The following is a 21,953-nucleotide window of genomic DNA, read 5'->3' on the forward strand; positions in this document are numbered from 1 at the left end:
TCCTTAGAAGGTTGGCGTCATTCAATGTCTGCAGTGAGATGCTGAAGATGTTCTATAGGTCAGTTGTTGAGAGCGCCCTCTTCTTTGTGGTGGCGTGTTGGGGAGGAAGCATTAAGAAGAAGGACGCCTCACGTCTTAATAAGCTGATAAGGAAGGCGGGCTCTGTCGTGGGCAAAGTACTGGAGAGTTTAACATCGGTAGCTGAGCGAAGGGCGTTGAGGAGGCTACGGTCAATTATGGAAAACCCTGAACATCCTCTACATAGCACCATCCAGAGACAGAGAAGCAGTTTCAGCGACAGGTTACTGTCGATGCAATGCTCATCAGACAGGATGAAGAGGTCAATACTCCCCAATGCCATTAGGCTTTACAATTCAACTGCCAGGACTTAAGAACTTTTTTTAAAGCTATTATTAATGCTTTTTGAGTTAGTGATTTAGATGCATATCATATTATTACTGAGTTAAGTATTGTATGTAATGAGTTTTTGCTACAACAAGTGTATGGGACATTGGAAAAAATGTTGAATTTCCCCATGGGGATGAATAAAGTATCTATCTATCTATCATAGTGGAAGCTATTATGCACTGGAGGCACTATCTCACCGGCAAACGGTTCACCTTGCTGACCGACCAGCACTCAGTTGCGTTCATGTTTGGCAACCAACAGTGGGGCAAAATCAAAAACGATAAAAATTTGAGGTGGAGAATAGAGCTCTCCACCTACAACTATGATATCCTGTACTGGCCTGGAAGGCTCAATGAGCCTCCCGATGCCCTATCCCAGGGAGCATGTGCCAGCGTGCAGCTCGACCGGCTATACGCCCTCCATGCAGATCTTTGCCACCTGGGGGTCACCCGATTTTACCATTTTGTGAAAGCCCGGAACCTGCCTTACTCCCTTGAGGAAATCAGGACGATGACCAGGGACTGTCAAGTCTGTGCTGAGTGCAAACCGCACTTCTACCGTCCTGAAAAGGCACAACTTATCAAGGCCACCCGCCCCTTTGAGCGACTGAGTGTTGACTTTAAGGGCCCCCTTCCCTCCACCGACTGCAATGTGTACTTTCTCAACATAATCGACGAGTACTCGCGGTTCCCCTTTGCCATCCCCTGCCCCGATACCACTACCACATCCGTCATAAAAGCTCTGCGCCAGCTCCTCACTCTGTTCGGATATCCCTGCTATATCCACAGTGATAGAGGGTCCTCGTTTATGAGTGATGAGCTGCGCCAGTACCTGCTGGCTAGGGGCATTGCTACTAGTAGGACCACGAGCTATAATCCCCAGGGGAATGGACAGGTGGAGAGGGAGAATGCCACTGTGTGGAAGGCCACACTCTTAGCCCTTAGGACAAAGGGATTGCCGGTCTCTCACTGGCAGGAGGTCCTCCACTCCATCTGCTCCGTTATGCACGTCCACCAATGCCACCCCTCATGAGCGACTCTTTTCTTTTCCCAGGAAGTCTGCCACTGGGACCACCCTACTGGCTTGGCTGACATCCCCAGGGCCAGTGCTGCTCCGGAAACATGCGAGGAGCAATAAATACTCCCCGATGGTCGAGAGGGTTCACTTACTTCATGTGAACCCCCAGTATGCCTACGTGGTCTTACCTGATGGGCGGGAGTACTGTTATGACCTCAGCCCCCTCCTTTGGGAGAATCGCAAGAGAGAGGGAGAACCCTCGGGCAAAGTGGGCTGGTCGCTCAACAAGACAAAAGCCTCGGAAATAGCCATTGTCTTGGGAGACACCTTTGTGGGATAAGGAATTGGCCTACGTGCAAAATCTCAGGGCAATGTGAGATGGGTGATGGGGGAAGGATTGCCTCGCCCCCCTACCCTGATGGACATCTACAACCCTGCCAGTCCAGATAAAAAGGTGGGCTGCCGAGGCGGGGCCTCAGACACACCAAGGAAGCACGATACCGATTCCCGTGGGAGCGGGAAGCCATTTTGAAGGAAGCCACGTGCGTTAGATTCCGAATTTTGAATCTGTGGCTGGAACCAACGGAAGACCGCTTTTAACTAACAACGGGGAAGCCTGCTCCCCTGATTCCAGGGATTTGCTCCGTAAAGACAACGGGCAAGTGTTTATCCTTTCTCAACCATCTCTCTCTCTCCACAACGTGAAACTCTAGCGGTTCCCAAAAGGGAAAAGCCTGCAGACTTCTGAGTGACTCTTTATATTTCAATTGGACTCAGTTTTATCCCCTAGACAACGATAGAGATTATTACTATACCTGTGCTGTAGATTGAGTAGTGACGACTTATATTAGCTGAATGTTTGTATTAACCTTACTTTTGTGCCCCTTTATAAATAAAAACGTTTAAAAATAGTACCATCAGACTTCAGCAGACATATCTATCTTTGCTGGTAAGTGACTCAGTTACGGAGTTACTGGACCTAGAGTTGAGATTTTTGATTGGAGAAAGGCTAACTTTGAGGAGATGCGCAGGGATTTAGAGAGAGTGGATTGGGTCAAGTTGTTTTATGGGAAGGATGTAATAGAGAAATGGGGGTCATTTAAGGGTGAAATTATGAGGGTACAGAATCTTTATGTTCCTGTTCGGTTGAAAGGAAAGGTTAAAGGTTTGAAAGCGCCATGGTTTTCAAGGGATATTAGAAACTTGGTTCGAAAAAAGAGGGATGTCTACAATAGATATAGGCAGCATGGAGTAAAGGAATTGCTCGAGGAATATAAAGAATGTAAAAGGAAACTTAAGAAAGAGATTAGAAAAGCTAAAAGAAGTTACGAGTTTGGTTTGGCAAATAAGTTGGAAGTAAATCCGAAAGGCTTCTACAGTTATATTAAAAGCAAGAGGATAGTGAGGGATAAAATTGGTCCCTTAGAGAATCAGGGTGGTCAGCTATGTGTGGAGCCGAGGGAGATGGGAGAGATTTTGAACGATTTCTTCTCTTCGGTATTCACTAAGGAGAAGGATATTGAATGGTGTAAGGTGTGGGAAACAAGTAAGGAAGTTATGGAACCTATGACAATTGAAGAGGTGGAAGTACTGGCGCTTTTAAGAAATTTAAAAGTGGATAAATCTCCGGGTCCTGACCGGATATTCCCCAGGACCTTGAGGGAAGTTTGTGTAGAGATAGCAGGAGCTCTGACGGAGATCTTTCAGATGTCATTAGAAACGGGGATTGTGCCGGAGGATTGGCGTATTGCTCATGTGGTTCCATTGTTTAAAAAGGGTTCTAGAAGTAAGCCTGGCAATTATAGACCTGTCAGTTTGACATCAGTGGTGGGTAAATTAATGGAAAGTATTCTTAGAGATAGTATTTATAATTATCTGGATAGACAGGATCTGATTAGGAGTAGCCAGCATGGATTTGTGCGTGGAAGGTCATGTTTGACAAACCTTATTGAATTTTTTGAAGTAGTTACGAGGAATGTTGACGAGGGTAAGGCAGTGGATGTAGTCTATATGGACTTCAGCAAGGCCTTTGACAAAGTTCCACATGGAAGGTTAGTTAAGAAGGTTCAGTCGTTAGGTATTAATGCTGGAGTAATAAAATGGATTCAACAGTGGCTAGATGGGAGATGCCAGAGAGTAGTGGTGGATAATTGTTTATCGGGATGGAGGCCGGTGACTAGCGGGGTGCCTCAGGGATCTGTTTTGGGCCCAATGTTGTTTGTAATATACATAAATGATCTGGATGATGGGGTGGTAAATTGGATTAGTAAGTATGCTGATGATACTAAGGTAGGAGGTGTTGTGGATAATGAGGTGGGTTTTCAAAGCTTGCAGGGAGATTTATGCCAGTTAGAAGAATGGGCTGAACGTTGGCAGATGGAGTTTAATGCTGAGAAGTGTGAGGTTCTACATTTTGGCAGGAATAATCCAAATAGAACATACAGGGTAAATGGTAGGGCATTGAGGAATGCAGTGGAACAGAGAGATCTAGGAATAACAGTGCATAGTTCCCTGAAGGTGGAGTCTCATGTAGATAGGGTGGTGAAGAAGGCTTTTGGAACGCTGGCCTTTATAAATCAGAGCATTGAGTACAGAAGTTTGGATGTAATGTTAAAATTGTACAAGGCATTGGTAAGGCCAAATTTGGAATATTGTGTACAGTTCTGGTCACCGAATTATAGGAAAGATATCAATAAATTAGAGAGAGTGCAGAGACGATTTACTAGGATGTTACCTGGGTTTCAGCACTTAAGTTACAGAGAAAGGTTGAACAAGTTAGGTCTCTATTCATTGGTGCGTAGAAGGTTGAGGGGGGATTTGATCGAGGTATTTAAAATGTTGAGAGGGATAGATAGAGTTGACGTGAATAGGCTGTTTCCATTGAGAGTAGGGGAGATTCAAACGTGAGGACATGATTTGAGAGTTAGGGGGCAAAAGTTTAAGGGAAACACGAGGGGGTATTTCTTTACTCAGAGAGTGATAGCTGTGTGGAATGAGCTTCCTGTAGAAGTAGTAGAGGTCAGTTCAGTTGTGTCATTTAAGGTAAAATTGGATAGGTATATGGACAGGAAAGGAGTGGAGGGTTATGGGTTGAGTGCGGGTAGGTGCGACTAGGTGAGATTAAGAGTTCGGCACGGACTAGGAGGGCCGGAATGGCCTGTTTCCGTGCTGTGATTGTTATATGGTTATATGGTAACAGTACACGGTCTCCTTCCGCGACCTGCCGCCTGCAGGAGCACCAGACCCCTACCCTGAACTCTCCACGGTGACTATGAACCCTGTACCCACCGCTGTATATACCCACGGGACACCGCGCACACCAAGCCCTACACAGACTCCTCACAATACTCCCATACCGGGCGCTATTTACTGACGCCTAATGGGCTGGCAGCACAATCACCGTCACCGGTGCTACGTAGATCGCAGTGACAGACTCGACCGCCTGATAGACTTAACCTGTAAATATACTTGTAAGGAACTTCGCCTTGTGGGGACTCTCTTTTAAAACAAAGGGGGAGGGTGGTGAATGTGGTAAACTATGCATACCTGTCTGGACACGCCCCTCTGCTGTCTGCTCCTGTGGCTCCTCTCACAGACCCCTGTATAAAGGCGATTGGAGGCACTGCTCCTCCCTCAGTCTCTGAGATGCCGTGCTCCCTTTTGCTGCTAATAAAAGCCTATCGTTCACTTCCCGTCTCCGAGAGTTATTGATGGTGCATCACTACAAAAGTAGTTTTCTCTCTCTATCTCTCTGGACAAGTATTAACTGATTGAAAACTGTTTGGGATAACTCAAACTTTTTGGCAGGTTTGTTATATGCCACCCACCCCAACTAAGTTAGTTCTCAGTTCACTCTGACCCTGGTGGAATACATTCCATACAGTCAATGCTCACAACATCCTTTCCTGCCGCTATCATTCTGGTGCAGTTGTTCCTGAGGCCACTGTCTCTACATTGAGAGGTGGTGACTCCAGAGCGATAAATTGAGTCACACTCCTTGCAGCTCTGGTGGGCTGTTACCCTGGCAACGGAGGAGGTGGCTCACCAAAAATAAACAAAAAAGGAAAAAAAAATTCAACATAATATGCTGTGAGTTTCATTATGACAAAGATTAACACATCAGCCATTTTGTAACGGTGAAACTAAAGTAATAATGGCTGCTTTTACCCTGCATCATGTTGTTTTCAATTACACCTCTGGTAGTTCAAACTAACAAAAACAAAATGATACCTGGGGAACTCAGTGAGCCAGAAGGTGCAAGACAATACTTAACAATGAAGAGAATAGTCAGTAGAGGTTTGTTACAGGTTGGACGGAGTTTGAGCAAGACGGCACAGAATGAGCCCAGTTGGAGAATAGATCAAGGATAATCACAGATCGTTGTCCTGCAATGCACTGAATTCATAGTACAAGCTGCTATAGAAGTGATCCTAAAATGAAACAGCTAGAACAAGCATTAAGATCTTGGGCATCTGCTTTTTGCCCCTCACCAAACTTCATCAACGCACCATAGAGAGTATCCCATCCGGATACCTCACACCTTCGTACGGCTACTGTTCTGCCCAAGACTGCAAGGAACTGCAGAGAACTGTGGACACAGCTGAGCACATCATAGAAACAAGCCTCCCCTCCGTGGACTCTGTCTATACTTCCCACTACTTCAGTAAAGCAAGCAACGGAATGAAAAATCCCGATAACCTGGACATTCTGACTTCTCACTCACCTGTTGGGTCGAGGATAACAAAAAAAAAAGAAAACATGCAACCAGTCTGAAGGATGGCATCCATTGAGCTTTTACAGGCAACTTGAATGGACTCTTGACCTCACAGTGTAGATGTGATGTTGCACCATATAACTACCTGCTCCCCACTTTCTCTGTAACCATAATGCTTTGTTGCACTGTGTTAATGTTTTACCTCAACTAATACAGGCATTCCATTCGACTTCTTAACCACCCTATCAATCTGTGTAGCCACATTCAGGGAGCAGTGAACTTGGGCTCCAAGATGCTTCTGCTCATCAACTCTCTTAAGGGTCTTGCATTTAATAGTGTACAGTCTCTTTACACTTGACCAACCAAGATGCCAAGATGATCGTAGCTACTCAAATCTAACTGAATTTATTCAGGTCCTGTCGAATATATTGCCAAGTGCACAAGTACGGGATGGTGCAGGTACTGAGAAACTGAGCTGCAGCAGCATCACAGGCAAGTACATGCAGATAATACACATAAATTATGCAATTCTCTGTCATCAATATAGAATTATATATTTTGTGTCAATAATAGACCTGGAAATGTTGAATTTGGCCCCTCAGCCAAATTGTTGACCCAATTTGGGAACAACTGGGCTCCAAGCACCAGTCCCTACAACACCGACTGGGACATCCTGTGGGCCTGGGAAGGGTTTGGTTATTCCTTCTCTTTAAACACACAGACAACAGGAACAGTCCACTTGACCACATCAGCCCATTCTGTCATTCAATAAGACCCCGGGCTAGTCCATCGAGCCCCAACACCACTGCTTTCCTCATTTTCCCCAGAACTTTGGCCCCACTTACAGGTCAAAATTCTGCTGGTGTTTCCCCACCAATGTGGTGAATCCCTCTGCTCGCCACCACTGTGGGATCAGACATTTCCACACAGGTGAGCCCCTCCTGTCCGCACCCCCTCACACCATTTTTATTCTTTCAATAAAATCCCCCCTCTCCCCCCCTTCTGTCGGGAACCCTCCCTGGGTAGCTGGCATCAAGCCGATGGGCCAAGCGGCCTCCTCCTACTTCCCAGCGATACATCAGATTCGGCTGCAGGAGACCGCTGTCTCCCACCCCTCCCCCTCCTTCAACATCCCTTGGAGGTAAATGGAAATAAATCAAAAAGCAGGATGTTTACTTTGAGATTTGTTCCACTTTTACCGGGAGTATGGGGTAGGAGCTGCTGACAGGATCACAGGCGTAACGCCCTCTTGGCTGGAGCCTCTGCTACTGGGTGTAACCAGTGATTGACATCTCTTTGCATCAATGAGGATACCCAGCCCATAAATACTCTCTTGACAGGGGGGGGGGGGGAAGAAGGGGCACGTGATGGTTGCTCAGTCACTAAAAGGACCAAGCTCAAGCTGAGTAGCATAATGTGACATAAGGCTCCGCGCACATGTCAGCTGATCTTGGCGAAGGGAACCCATGTGTGACGACAGGTGCGTGGGGGCGCCAGTGTGATGTCACTTGTGGGAGAGCGCTCATATTTTAAAACTCCCTAATGGATGCTTCTTATGATTTCTGTGCTACAACAAAATTAATCACGGTTTCATTACAGAACCCAATGTTTTCTGATGCAAAGTCCCCTGTTATATGCCTTGTTGTTGACGGAGAAAACAGCTTGGTGTTCGTCTCAATGAGGCGTGCCAGCAGGGTCCACACACAGTTTATTCAATAGGTCTAATAGGTTCAATGGCTGTATATAATATCAGATGAATGTATAAAATAAACGTCCTGAAATTCTTTGTCTTCGCAGACATCCACACAAACAAAGAAGTATCCCAAAGAATGGATGTCAGTCAAAACTTTAGAACACCAAAGATCCCCAGATACTCCCCCCAAAGCACAAGTAAAGCAACGACACCCCCACAGGCAAAAAAAATGCATCAGCACCCTCCACTGAACACTCAAGCGTGCAGCAAAGCATCAATAAAGACACCGACTTGCTTTACCATCAAAACTACTCGTTCACCCAACATTTCTTCACACCACAAGCTCTTGCTCTCCCTAATAAGGGAGAGAGGCATTTAACAGCAAGTGGCGAGACATATCAGTCAACAGTCTTTGTTTACTGGAAAACTACCACTGAAATTATGTACCATAGATGTCTCTTCCCTTTAAAGTCACTGAACCATTCAGACAGCTGATGGCTGAGTGGAATTAAGTTTGTTAGACATTACTGTTCGCACAGAGTGGCTTGGATGTAGTTGATACGAGGAAATCTGCAGATGCTGGAAATTCAAGCAACACACACAAAATGCTCTTGGAACGCAGCAGGCCAGGCAGCATCTATAGGAAGAAGCACTCCCAACGTTTCAGGCCGAGACCCTTCGTCAAGACTAACTGAAAGAAAATATAGTAAGAGATTTGAGAGATGGAGATCCAAATGATAGCAGAAGACAGGAGGGGGTGCGGTGAAGCTAAGAGCTGGAAAGTTGATTGGCAACAGGGATACAGAGCTGGAGAAGGGAAAGTTTCATGGGACTGGAGTCCCAGGGAGAAAGAAAGGAGGAGGGGCGCACCAGAGGGAGATGGAGAACTCTTTGCCTGTTCTCCATCTCCCTCTGGTGCTCCCCTCCCCCTTTCTTTCTCCCTAGGCCTCCCGTCCCATGATCCTTTCCCGTCTCCAGCTCTGTATCCCTTTTGCTAATCAACTTTCCAGCTCTTAGCTGCATCCCTCACCCTCCTGTCTTCTCCTATCATTTCGGATCTCCACCTCTCAAATCTCTTACTATCTCTTTTTTCAGTTAGTCCTTATGAAGGGTCTTGGCCCGAAACGTTGATTGTACTTCTTCCTATAGATGCTGCCTGGCCTTCTGCGTTCCACCAGCATTTTGTTTGTGGATGTAGTTGATATTGAGTTCAGTGTTGTCACCACGAAAGGGCTGGACGGCCAAACCCTCCCCATTGTCGAAAAAATCCTTGCAAATGAGGAAACAATTGACCCTGAAATCTTTTCAGATGGTCTATTGTGTCCAGTGCTCTTGATGCGCCCTCCTCTACAATGGTGACACCAGCTCCTCCGTATTTGTGTTTGAAAGGACTTTTTTGGGGGTTGGGTTCGATGTTCTTGACCTGTTTTGTTCAGGCAAAGGTGGGTTATGGAGGTTGATGATCAGGATGTCGCTCATTTTAGTAGAGGGAGAGGAGTCTGACATTTCTTTCTGAATGATATTCAATTGCATCCTTTGTTTTGTGGCTATCTGGAGAAGAAAAAAAAATCAGAGTTGTATATGATACATATTTTATAATAAACAAACATTTGAATCATCTGCTACAAGCAGGAACTCCCGGTGTCCAAACTTTTGATTCTCATTACCATTCCGAATCTCAACACATTGTCTTCTCTTGTGTCAACATGAGGCCACCCTCAGGAACCAGGATCAACACCTTATATTCTGTCTGAGTACCTTCAACCTGATGGCATATCGATTTCTCCTTCCTATGATTAAATTTAGCTCTCACCCCAACTTCCTCCCTTCCACTCTGACCTTCCAGTTCCTCTCACCTGATTATCACCTCTCCCTGGGTCCACTCCTCTGCACTGTTCTCTATTGTCCACTTTCCCAAAGGGTATTTCCCCTTCGGCAAATATAATGCTGGGTAAAACAAAGAAGCCTGGAGAGAGCTGAGAAGCCTATACTGCGCACACACACACACCTCCAACACCAACCCCCCCCCCCCCCCCAACACACACACACACAGACTCTGTCTCTCACACACTCTCAGTTACACAGAGGGGTACACATAGATTCTGAGGCACTTTGATATACACACATACACATAATTGCACACTTATTCACACACACTGACATACTAACACATCCAGACACTTACACACTCAGATACTCACAGATGTCTACCCACACTGACATACCCTTACCTACAGACTCTCTCACACTCTCTGTCACAAGCACTGATACTCACAAAAATGGAAGAATGCTGCCCAGTATTCAACCCGGCCATTAATTCCATTCTTTTCCCCAGATGCCATTAACACTGGAAGGATGTGGCAGTGCGATTGTCAAATCATCACCGAACCAAATGGAAAAATAGTCTTGCAGAAGAAGTCAATAATAGGTTGAGTTGCATTTGGAGGGCAAGTGGGGGACATTGACGAACTGTGGACAATTCCCTTCCCCCAGCATATGCTGCACAGCATCTGAGTCCCTCCTGCAGACTATCTGTTGTCCTGGCGTCCAGCATCTACAGACTCCAGAGTGTCAGGACTCTTGACTGGGTTCACTTCAATGTCAACTGCTACCTGTGCCTGTCTGTAGATGGATCTGTAATCTAACATCTTGAAACATCATCAGGCTGAATGGCTTTTTGTAAGAGTATCTGATGGCTCTAGGCTTGTATCACTAGAGTTAAGAATAATGAAGGGTGATTTCATTCAAACCTATCGAATGATGAAAGGTTTTGATCAATTAGATGTGAGAGTCTAGGGCCAGAGGACACAACCTTAGAATGGGGGGGGGGGGGGGGGGCGTCCATTTAGAATGGAGATGAGAAGGAAATTCTTTAGCCAGAGAGTGGTTAATCTGTTAAATTTGTTGCCACAGGCGTCTGTGGTGGCCTATTCTTTACATATATTTAAGGCAGATGTTGATAGATTCTTGATTGGTCAGGGCATGAGGGATAGAAGGCGAAGGCAGGAGATTGGGGTATACAGGAAAACTGGATCAACCATGCTGAAATGGTGGAGCAGACTCGATGGGCCAAGTGGCCTAATTCTGCTCCTGTATCTTACCTTCTTGCACTTGGTAAGATAACTTTGCTATAAAACATTCGGCTGAGAGGTGAATGGAGGACCACAATGAAGTCACCGAAAACAAGAGTGGGCTACCTCAGAGGACATTTTAACGGTTTCCAACAAGAGAGTTCACGTTGTAATAATGTAACCTCAAGAACAGGAAGCTGAGATGTCTTGACATGGGTTGCCATGGAGATCAGGAGTACACTTGTGGCAAAAATCCCTGGAGTTCCAACTAATCACGCCATGTATTTACTGTTTATGATGTATTGGCAGTTACTGGTTAGAAGCCTCATTAGTAAATGCTGGAGGTGGCAGTAATCAAATTTTTATATTTAGAATCCTGTTACCACCACACTGCCAGTCAATCTTTGTCAAATGTCCCGCTGGTTGATGAGCTCCTTCACATGACCTGTTACAGTGGCTGAGGTGCCCATGTCTTGCCCATAGTAGCTATTTCCTAGTAAGCAGTAAATGAGCTCTCAGATGTGGTCCTCTGCGTGTGTGTGGGGAGTGGGTGGCTGGAAGCTTTTTTGGGATTGGGTCGCCACCGGTTTTACAAGTCCTTGTCATTGGCAGAAGGTTGGAGTTTAGGAAGAAGTAGGTATGGATACACAGCCAGTATGTTGGCAAGGCCACACTAGAACTGACAGGAATGGATTGGTTCATTTGTTTAAGGAGAGACTTGAACTGGAGGCAGTCGAAAGGAAATTCATTGCTCTGATACCTGGAGCGACCGATCATGAGAGGCATAGATAGGGAAACAGTATTATTTTCCTTGCATTGAAATATCTAAAACCAGAGGCCATGCACTTAAAGTGAGAGGGGTTATATTCAAACAAAACGTGGGGATGTATTTTTACACAAAAAGTGGTGACTGTCTTGGGTGGTGATAGAGGGATATACAATGGTGTTCAAGAAGCTCTTGGATAGGGACATGAATGAGCAGGAAATTGGAAATCTGTATGATGTAGGCAGAATGTATTCATTTAGTTGGGTTTGGTTACCAATATAATTAGTTTGGCACAATGCTGTGGGCCAGTTCCTGTGCTGCAATGTTCTATGTTCTACTTTGTGTGTAAGTTGCTTGGGCTGATAGAGGAATGAGGGTAACCTCACGGCAGTCCTGAGGGCACAGGACAGGATGGTTGTGGTTATGAATTAGTCCTTGGGAGAGTCAGTATTACAGGATTGGTGGGTAGGGCTAGACAGACAGGAGCAGTGGTCATTTATTATTTTGAGAGGTGGGTGCTTCTGGCAGAGGGTGGGGGATCTCTGGATTTCTTGGTCCTGATGTGAGGTGGAGGGCAGGTCATTGGTGGGGTGAGATGCATGGAAGGTTAAAGGCAATTGGGGTAGAATGGGAGCTGAGGACAGATGGCATTGAACTGTGGAGCACTTCAGAGGGGCCAATTAAACGACTCCTTCCTCTAATTCTTGGTATTCTCATTAATCCCCACATCCCAAATGACTCCACCTAATGATTAAGTAAAAGTGAATAAACCAACCTGCATTTTGTTGGGATGTTGGGGTAATTTCATGTGGTAAAATTTAGAGCAAATTTAACAGGCAGATAACACTTGAGGGTTGGTTCAAACCCACACCACTGGAACTACCGGCCAGCGGATCCAGCCACTGTGTCACGTGGTGATTTATAAACACTCAGGGCTTTCTAAGGGGAAATTTACCACACAGACTGCAGTGGGCCACCGAGGTGATGACCGACCATTGGACACATGACATCTATATTAAAGTAATATATCTTAGAGTCATGAGTTCTCTTTGATATAGAAGCGAACTTCTATATTAAATCCATATTAAAGAGAACTCATGACTCTAAGATATATTACTTTCATATAAATGTCATGTGTCCAGTGGCATGAATTTGACACTGAACCTCTTGAAGGGACCTGAGAAAAACGCACGTGAAGCGGAAAGTGGAAAACTAATTTATTCATAACAAAGCAGTGTAAGTCACTATCAGCCCAGCTTGACCAAATTAATTAGATCACAGAATTAATTAGATCCCTGTATAATGAACAGGAGGAGTTCAATGAACGTTGAATAACTGACAGACAAAGGGCGAGTGAGGTTAGAGCTGGAATGATACACAGAATGACGTGTTCAATGTAGTAATCTCTGTTTACGCTGGGCATCAGGCATTGGAAAGTATTGCCAACATGCAGGGAAGGTTTGAATGAAATTTATTTACCTGCTTGTCATTGTCTTGATGAACCAGGAAACTAATCCACTCACGAGCACCACTCCAGCAATGACTCCAGTCACAATCCCGGCGATCGCTCCACGTGACAAACCGCTTGGAGGTGGTACAATTTCTTCTGGAAATGAAGACGAAGAGATAATGAGATACCATTGAAACTTACTGAAGAACAGAAAGGCTGAGACAGAGTGGATGTGGACAGGATGCTTCCTATAGTGGGCAAGTCCAGGCTTAGTGGGCACAGCCTCAGATTAGAGCGGTGTCCATTGGAACAGGGATGAGGAGGAAATTCAACCAGAGGATGGTAAATCTGTGGAATTTATTGCCATGGATGCATGTGGATGCCAAGTCAATAGACAATAGACAGTAGGTGCAGGAGTAGGCCATTCGGCCCTTCTAGCCAGCACCGCCATTCACTGTGATCATGGCTGATCATACACAATCAGTACCCCGTTCCTGCCCTCTCCCCATATCCCTTGACCCCGCTATCTATAAGAGCTCTATCTAACTCTCTCTTGAATACATCCAGAGACTTGGCCTCCACTGCCTTCTGGGGCAGAGCATTCCACATATCCACCACTCTCTGGGTGAAAAAGTTTTTCCGCATCTCTGTTCTAAATGGCCTACCCCTTATTCTTAAACTGTGGCCTCTAGTTCTGGAGTCACCCATCAGCGGGAACATGCTTCCTGGCTCCAGTGTGTCCAATCCCTTAATAATCTTATATGTTTCAATCAGATCCCCTCTCATCCTTCTAAGTCATTGAGTATATTTAAAGCAGAAGTTGGCATATTCTAGATTAGTCAGAAAATTACAGGTTGTGGGGAGAAGGCAGGTGGATGGGGTTGAAGGGAGAACAAACCAGCCATGGTGGAATTGCGGAGCAGACTCAATGGGCCGAATAGCTTAATTCCGCTCCTGTGTCTTAGGGCCTTATGCAATTATGGGAATCCAGTGGAACAAAACTGTTCCTTTGTTTTATTAGAGTTTAAAATACATACTCAAAATCTTAGTGGACACAGAGGAATACAGATATACTGTGTGGACACAGGGCCTTACTGCGACTGGTCTACACCAACTCAGATTCCAAATCAAGGTTGTCCCAGTTGCCCACATTCAGCTCAAATCTCGCTAAACCTTCACCTTTCTTATCCTCATACCTTTAATTATCGTTACTGCCCCTATCTCAGACTCTCCCCTGTCAGCTTGTTCCACATATCTATCACCTTCTCTATATATCAATCACCTTCTCCATATATCGATCACCTTCTTCATATATCAATCACCTTCTTGGTGATTATGTTGCCCTTGAGGTTCCTATTAGATCTCTCTCACCTTAAGCCAATGCCCCAACTCGGGTGAAAAAAAAGCTGTGAGCAATTTATCTATGTGCTCACATGATTTTACACATATATTTGGTCTGTTTAATATTTAAGTTAACCCACAAAGTTTATGGATTAGACAATAAATTCACTTAATTATCTTTTGCCTTTGTTTCAAGCAACTTATGTGTTCATTCCAGAGCACACAAGTGGTGCAGAGACAACGTTTTACAGTATGTTATTGGAAAACATTGCTCAATTGTTTTGGTGGGGTGGAAACAATGGAAAAGGGTTAAACCATTTACAAATCAGAACATTTGTCAATGAAATTGTGAGTCTGAATTGCTCTCTAACTGGGAATGGATCACAGAAGATGCAGCAGTATGTCATACAAACAAGGCCTTTGGCCCTTGTTATGTCTACCAGCCATGGTGCCACTTTAAAACGCTTATCGATATCATCCATTCCTCGTCTGCTCCTGTGTATATTTGAGTGCCCCCTAAATGTCAGTACTCTATCTCCCTATACCACCTCCATGAGAGTCCATGACATGCAGCTCTCAGTGCAAAAATAAAACTTGACCTGCACATTTTGTTTAAATTTCCTGCTTCGGTTCATAAAACCATGGTCTCCAGGGTGACATTTCCACAGTCAAAAAATGACTCTATCCACTTTTGTCATAACTTTATAAAACCTCTGTCATGTCTCCTCTCAGCTGCCAACACTCCATAGAAAATAGTCCAGCTTTGTCCAACCAGGCAGCATCCAGCTGAAATTTTCATCACTCTATCAAAAACCTCCACTTACTTCCAGTAATGGGGTGAGCAGACTGCACAGAGTACTGCTGATGCGACCTGTCCAAAATTCTAAACATCGCATCATTACTTCCCATCCTTTAAACTCAGTCTCCTGACTGATGAAGGCAAAGATGATGTGTGCCTTTCCACTTGTGTTGCCAATTAATTGTCCTCTCATTCACAAGTGAGGACCTAATAAGGTCAATATTTTCCACAAGATGTTCCCCCCCACAAGTGTGGTGTTCTGCACAGCATAGGAACACAGGTAACAAGATGAAGGACCATATGGTCACCATCTTCTACATATGACATAGTTAATCTGGAAAGAGTACACAAAAAAAATAAATACAACGATGTTGACAGGACACAAAGACCTCGGTTAGAGGCAGTAGTGATGAAGGTTACGAACGTCACAGAAAATGTGCATGGTAAAGGTCTTTTATCGAGGTTCGCGTAGTCCAAAACAAGGAAGCAGGTGTTTAGGGTAAGAAGAGAATGATGTAAAAGAACACGAGACATAGGGTAATGAGTACATAGAACGAGCTGCCAGAAGTGGCTGAGGAAGGTACAATCGTATCATTTAAGAAACACCTGGATAAGAATGGGTTTGGAGGTGCATGGGCTGAACACATGAAATGGGAACCAGCTGGATGGGCACTTTGGTCAGCATGGACTGAAGGGATTGTATCTGTGCTGCATTGCTCTCTGATACTGTGACTCTAATTGATCAATACCACCGTTAATCCATCACATACATTTATGAGCTTATCTCCATTTTGAATGACGACATGCCTGCCTTTGTTATAACAAGTTTCTGCATGACTTGATCATTAAATGACGACTTGATAAGTTGATATTGCTTGTGGTTTAAGTCAAGTGATAAACAGTAGCAGAAAAGCACAGGGCTTATTTGATTTGCAATGTCAAAAGACACCCATTTCAAGAAAGGTTATTTCAAATAAAATTAGGCTGAAATTCCATGAAATAGTAGAACATACTGTTGTAGTTTTTGAGCGCTATCAACTTCAACCGTAAGTCTGATATGCAAGACGGGAGCTGATGTCTTTCGCATAATCTTGCTGCGAATTCGTGTCTGGAGGCATAACGGAGGCACCCTGCTTGGCAATTGAGGAGGAAGGGCCATTGCACAGGATTGGAAAAAGCAGTTGATAGTTGTAATCTCAGCCAGTTCCATCATGGGCATTAGCCTCGCCATCATTGAGGACACCATAGAAATTTGATGTTTTGAGGCAGCACCCATCATCAAGACCAAGTCATCTTCTCGTCATGGAGGAGGTACAGAAGGTTGAAGACACACACTCAACGTTTCAGGACCAGCTTCTTCATCCGAATGCTGATTGTACAATGAGTAACTACTCACTATTTCCCCCTCTTTTTGTACTACTTATTTATTTTTCCACATACTTATTGTAATTTATACTTGTTTTTCTAATGTTGTATTGCAATGTACTGCCACACAACAGCAAATTGCATGACGTATACCAGTGATATTAAACCTAATTTTGATACCGATTCTGTATTATTCCAGTTTTCATGTAGAGAGAAATGATTTAGTCACAGTACAATGCAATATTAAAATCACTCTTCCAATTCTTGCTTTAAGCAAAGTAATGCCAAAAGAAAAACAATAATAATAAGACATGACTGGGCACAATCATTCGGTGGTCCTTGAAATTCCAAACCATGTCATACCAATACTAGTGGGCCACTCAACCCTCTGAGTCCATGCTATCTTCCAGTAGTGTGATCATCTCAATCGCACTCCCACAGACTAGGCATGTTTGTAATGTGTCCTGTGCTGCAGAGTGGTACACTGTTTACTACTGTCACATGACAGTCTTTTCTTGCATACTGTTTACACAGGTCAAATCATTAGACAGTACACTGAGCTAGAATAAGGTAAAAGAGTAATGATGTAGAATAAAGTGTAAGAGCCACCAAAAAAGTGCATCATGGTCAAACGCTAAGGTAGATTGCAAAGGCAAGATTCCATCTTATCAGAAAAAATGGTCCAATAACAATAAGATGGTATCTGACCTTATGCCTGCTGGTACGTGCTTTCACGCTTTGTATTGTCTGTCCGAGGGGAAAGGTAGGAAAAGAGAGAAGAGAGAATGTCCATTGTGGGTGGGGTTTTGATTATGGGGGCTGCTTTAACGCTGGGTGTGTACATCACTGGTCCTCTGTCCACTAGGGAGGATTAACTGAAAAGTTAGTTTCTTTTATCCATTGATTTGGATTTAACAGAATTTTAAGCAAAAGAGAACAGAAACTTTGGAGATGCAGGAAATATTAAATAATAACAAACAGGAGATCCCAGTAAACACTCAAGCAGTCAGGTAGCCTCAGTGTATCAAGAAATAGTTCAAGTCAAAAATTCTCTGTTAGAATTGCTTGAGAAATTCTATCCCTCTCTAGTTCATTTCACATTTGAGTTTTGTGATATTGTTCTCCCGCCTCCCTTCCCTTATTGGGATGTCAACCACTGTTTCTCCTTTCACAGCCGCTGCCTGACCTTCGGAGTGTTTCCAGCGCTTTATGACTATACTCCTGAAAGTTGTGTTCCTTGAAACTCTGTAAAAGGTCCAAGACTGGTTTGTTTAATTTGTCCAGTGGCTATATTTTATTCCTGAAGGGATTGTTTCCTTAACTTGGTGAAGTTACATTCGTACAGCTCAGGGTTCTGTGTTCTGAGAAACATTTCTACTTCTCAGAACTTCAGGAGCTTCACTCCACAATAGGTCGTGATGTCAAATGAAGCTGCACTGTGAAGACTGGATTTGAACGATCCTGCTTACAGGCATGGGCACAGTATGCCCTCAGTTACTGTGGCAGATAAACGGACTTAGCTCTCATCCTCCGTCACTCCAAGGAGAAAAGGCCGAGTTCATTCAACCTATTTACATAAGGCATGCTCCCCAATCCAGGCAACATCCTTGTAAATCTCTTCTGTACCCTTGCTATGATGTCCAAGTCCTTCCTGCATTGAGGCGACCAGAAATGAGTGCAGTACTCCAAGTAAGATCTGACCATAGTCCTATATAGCTGCAACATTACCTCTCGGCTCTTAAACTCAGTCCCATGATTGATGAAGGCCAATACACTGTATCCCTTCTTAACCACAGAGTCAACCTGCGTAGCAGCTTTGAGTGTCCTATGTACTTGGACCCCATGATCCTTCTGATCCTCCACACTGCCAAGAGTCTTATCATTAATGATATATCCTGCCATCATATTTGACCTACCACAATGAACCACCTCACACTTATCTGGGTTGAACTCCATATGCCACTTCTCAGCCCAGTTTTGCATCCTATCAATGTTCCACTGTAACCTCTGACAGCTACTACGTCATCTCGGGCTTAGAGGGCCAGCATCGGGCATGATGACGGACTCTCCACTTCTCCCTCTCCCTCATTAGTGTGTTCAGTTGTCGGGCACGATGACGGACTCTCCACTTCTCCCTCTCCCTCATTAGTACGTTCAGTTCATCTACATTAGCTGCACCGCTGTCTTCTCGGAGTGTGTTGACCATGGTCTTGGGAGGGCACCCAGGGTTCATCCTTCAATACTTGGGCTCCCATATGATGACTAGGCTGGCAGGAAGCTCAGGGTGGCATAGACAGTGCCCCGCTAGTTGCAGTCTACTCGCCTTGATTTTAGTGGTGAGCATCGGTAGGTCGTCATAGGGCTTGACGTTCGTCATTTGCTGTTGCCAACTCATGTCAAGAGCCATCCGGAGCATTTGTGTATAACAACCATCTAGAGACTTTTACATAGTCTTGGTGAGTGTCCACATCTCGCATCTGTACGTGAGAATGGACTCTATGACTCCATATATGATCCACTTTTTATCTATGATCCACATATATAAAAAGTGGATCCTCCTTTTAACCCCTCTGGTCAGGTTTGACTTCCAGATTTCCTTCATGTCATTAATAGCTCTCCACACCAGCGCCTTCCATATCCTTATGTCTTTCTCCAAACTCATTATCCTCTGACAGCCCTCCACACTATCAACAACTCCCCTACACTTTGTCTCATCAGCAAATCTACTAACCCATCCCTCCACTTCCTCATCCAGGTCATTTATAAAAATCACAAAGAGTAAGGGTACAGAACAGATCCCTGAGGCACACCACTGGTCACCAGCCTCCAGGCAGAATATGTTCTGTCTACAACCAACCTTTACCTTCTGTGGGCAAGCCAAATCCGGATCCACAAAGCAATATCCCCTTGGATCTCGTGCCTCCTTACTTTCTCAATAAGCCTTGCATGGGGTACCTTATCAAATGCCAAGTTAAAATCCATATACACTACATCTACCGCTCTACCTTCAATGTGTTTAGTTGCATCTTCAGAAAATTCAATCAGGCTCGTATTCCTAATCATATTATGCCTCTCGAAATGTTCATAAACCCTGCTTCTCAGGATGAAGTAAGACTCATTGGTGTATAATTTCCTCGGCTATCCCTACTCCCTTTTTTGAATAAGGGAACAACATCTGCAACCCTCCAATCCTCCAGAACCTCTCCCGTCCTACTTGATGATGCAAAGATCATTACCAGAGGCTCAGCAGTCTCCTCCCTCGCTTCCCACAGTAGGATGGGTTACATCCCGTCCGGTTCCGGTGACTTATCCAACTTGATGCTTTCCTAAAGCTCCAGCACATCCTCTTCCTTAATATCTAAATGCTCAAACTTTTCAGTCCACTGCAAGTCATCCCTACAATTACCAAGATCCTTTTCCATAGCGAATACTGAAGCAAAGTATTCATTATGTACCTCTGCTATTTCCTGCAGTTCCATAGACACTTTTCCACTGTCACACTTGATTGGTCCTATTCTCTCACATCTTATCCTCTTGCTCTTCACATACTTGTAGAATGCCTTGGGGCTTTTCTTAATCCTGCCCACCAAGGCCTTCTCATGGCTCCTGCTGGCTCTCCTAATCTCATTCTTAAACTCCTTCTTGCCAGCCTTATAATCTTTTAGATCTCTATCACTACCTCATTTTTGAACCTTTCGTAAGCTCTTCTTTTTCTTCTTGTCTAGATTTATAACAGCCTTTGTACACCATGGTTCCTGTACCCTACCATCCTTTCCATGTCCCGCTGGAATGTACATACGCAGAACCCCATGTAAATATCCCCTGATTATTTGCCATATTTCTTCCATATGTTTCCCTGAGAACATCTGTTTCCAATTTATGCTTCCATGTTCCTGGCTGATAGTCTCATATTTCTCCTCACTCCAACAAAACATTTCCTTAACTTGTCTGTTCCAATCTCTCTCCAATGCTATGGTAAAGGAGGTAGAATTGTGATCACTATGTCCAAACTGCTCTCCTACCGAGAGACCTGACACCTGACCAGGTTCTTTTCCCAATCCAAGTACAGCCTTTCCTCTTGTAGGCCTATCTACATATTGTGTCAAGAAATCTTCCTGAACACACCTGCCAAACTCTACCCCATCTAATCTCCTCATGCTAGAGAGATACCGATGTCACTCAATAATTGGGAAATTAAAATCTCTCACAACAACAACACTTATTATTACTCCTTTCCAGAATCTGTCTCCCTATTTACTCCTTGATGTCCCTGTTACAATTGGGTGGTGTACAAAAAGCACCCAGTAGAGTTATTGACCCCTTCCTTTTCCTAACTGCCACTCACAGAGACTCCGTAGACAACCCCTCTTTTTCTGCAGCCATGACACTATCTCTGATCAACAGTGCCACGCCTCCATCACTTTTGCCTCCCTCCCTGACCTTTTTGAAACATCTAAAGCCTGGTACTTGAAGTAGCCATTCCTGCCACTGCGCCATCCAAGTCTCTCTAATGACCACAGCATCATAGCTCCAAGTGCTGATCCACGCTCTAAGTTCATTCTCTTTATTCATAATACTAATTTCGATAATTTGGTAAATTGGGTGAAATTCGATGATGAAATGACAGAGCAGTCTCGATGGGCAAAGTGGCTTAATTCTGCCCCGATATTATAAGAAAGGTCTTATAATAGCCCATGATATAATGCAGAGGCTTTGGTATTGGTCAGACTGCACTTGGAGCACTGTGAGCAGTTTTGTGTTCCACTTGTGAGAAATTGTGTCTCTCATCTGGAGAGGATCCAGAGGAGGTTAACAAGTAGGGTTCTCTCTGAGCTGTGCAGATGCGCATCCAGGCATTAGATGAAATGTTCCTGTTTACATAGCCTTTGTGACCACGCAGCTTGAATTTTCTTTTATACTGTATAATGTTAAGTTAAAGTGCTGCACATTTTCTTCAGCTTTTTTTGCAGCTCAGCGATATCGTTGAGCTGCATAGCTGAAAAAAACAGGGATTGTTCTTCACAAGAAATATTCCAGGACTGAAGAGGGTGGGGAATGTATGATGCTTCTGGGCATGTAGTCACAATAGTAAACTGAGAGGACATCTCATAGAAACACACACAAATTAAAAGTCCTAAAGTCCTAGATGGAGTAGATATGGCAAGTTTCTGTGTTGTATGACTATGAATCTATAGTATACTTCTCTGCTGATAGAAAGAGAAACTGACGTAAATGTCTGACTTTATTATGACAAGCATAACCCATAATATTGAACAGTGCCAAGTTCCTCACTGAATAACCAAGTTCTAGCTCCAAGGCAACAATGAAA

Source organism: Hemitrygon akajei, chromosome 8 (genome assembly GCF_048418815.1).
Source record: "Hemitrygon akajei chromosome 8, sHemAka1.3, whole genome shotgun sequence".
NCBI lineage: Eukaryota > Metazoa > Chordata > Chondrichthyes > Myliobatiformes > Dasyatidae > Hemitrygon > Hemitrygon akajei.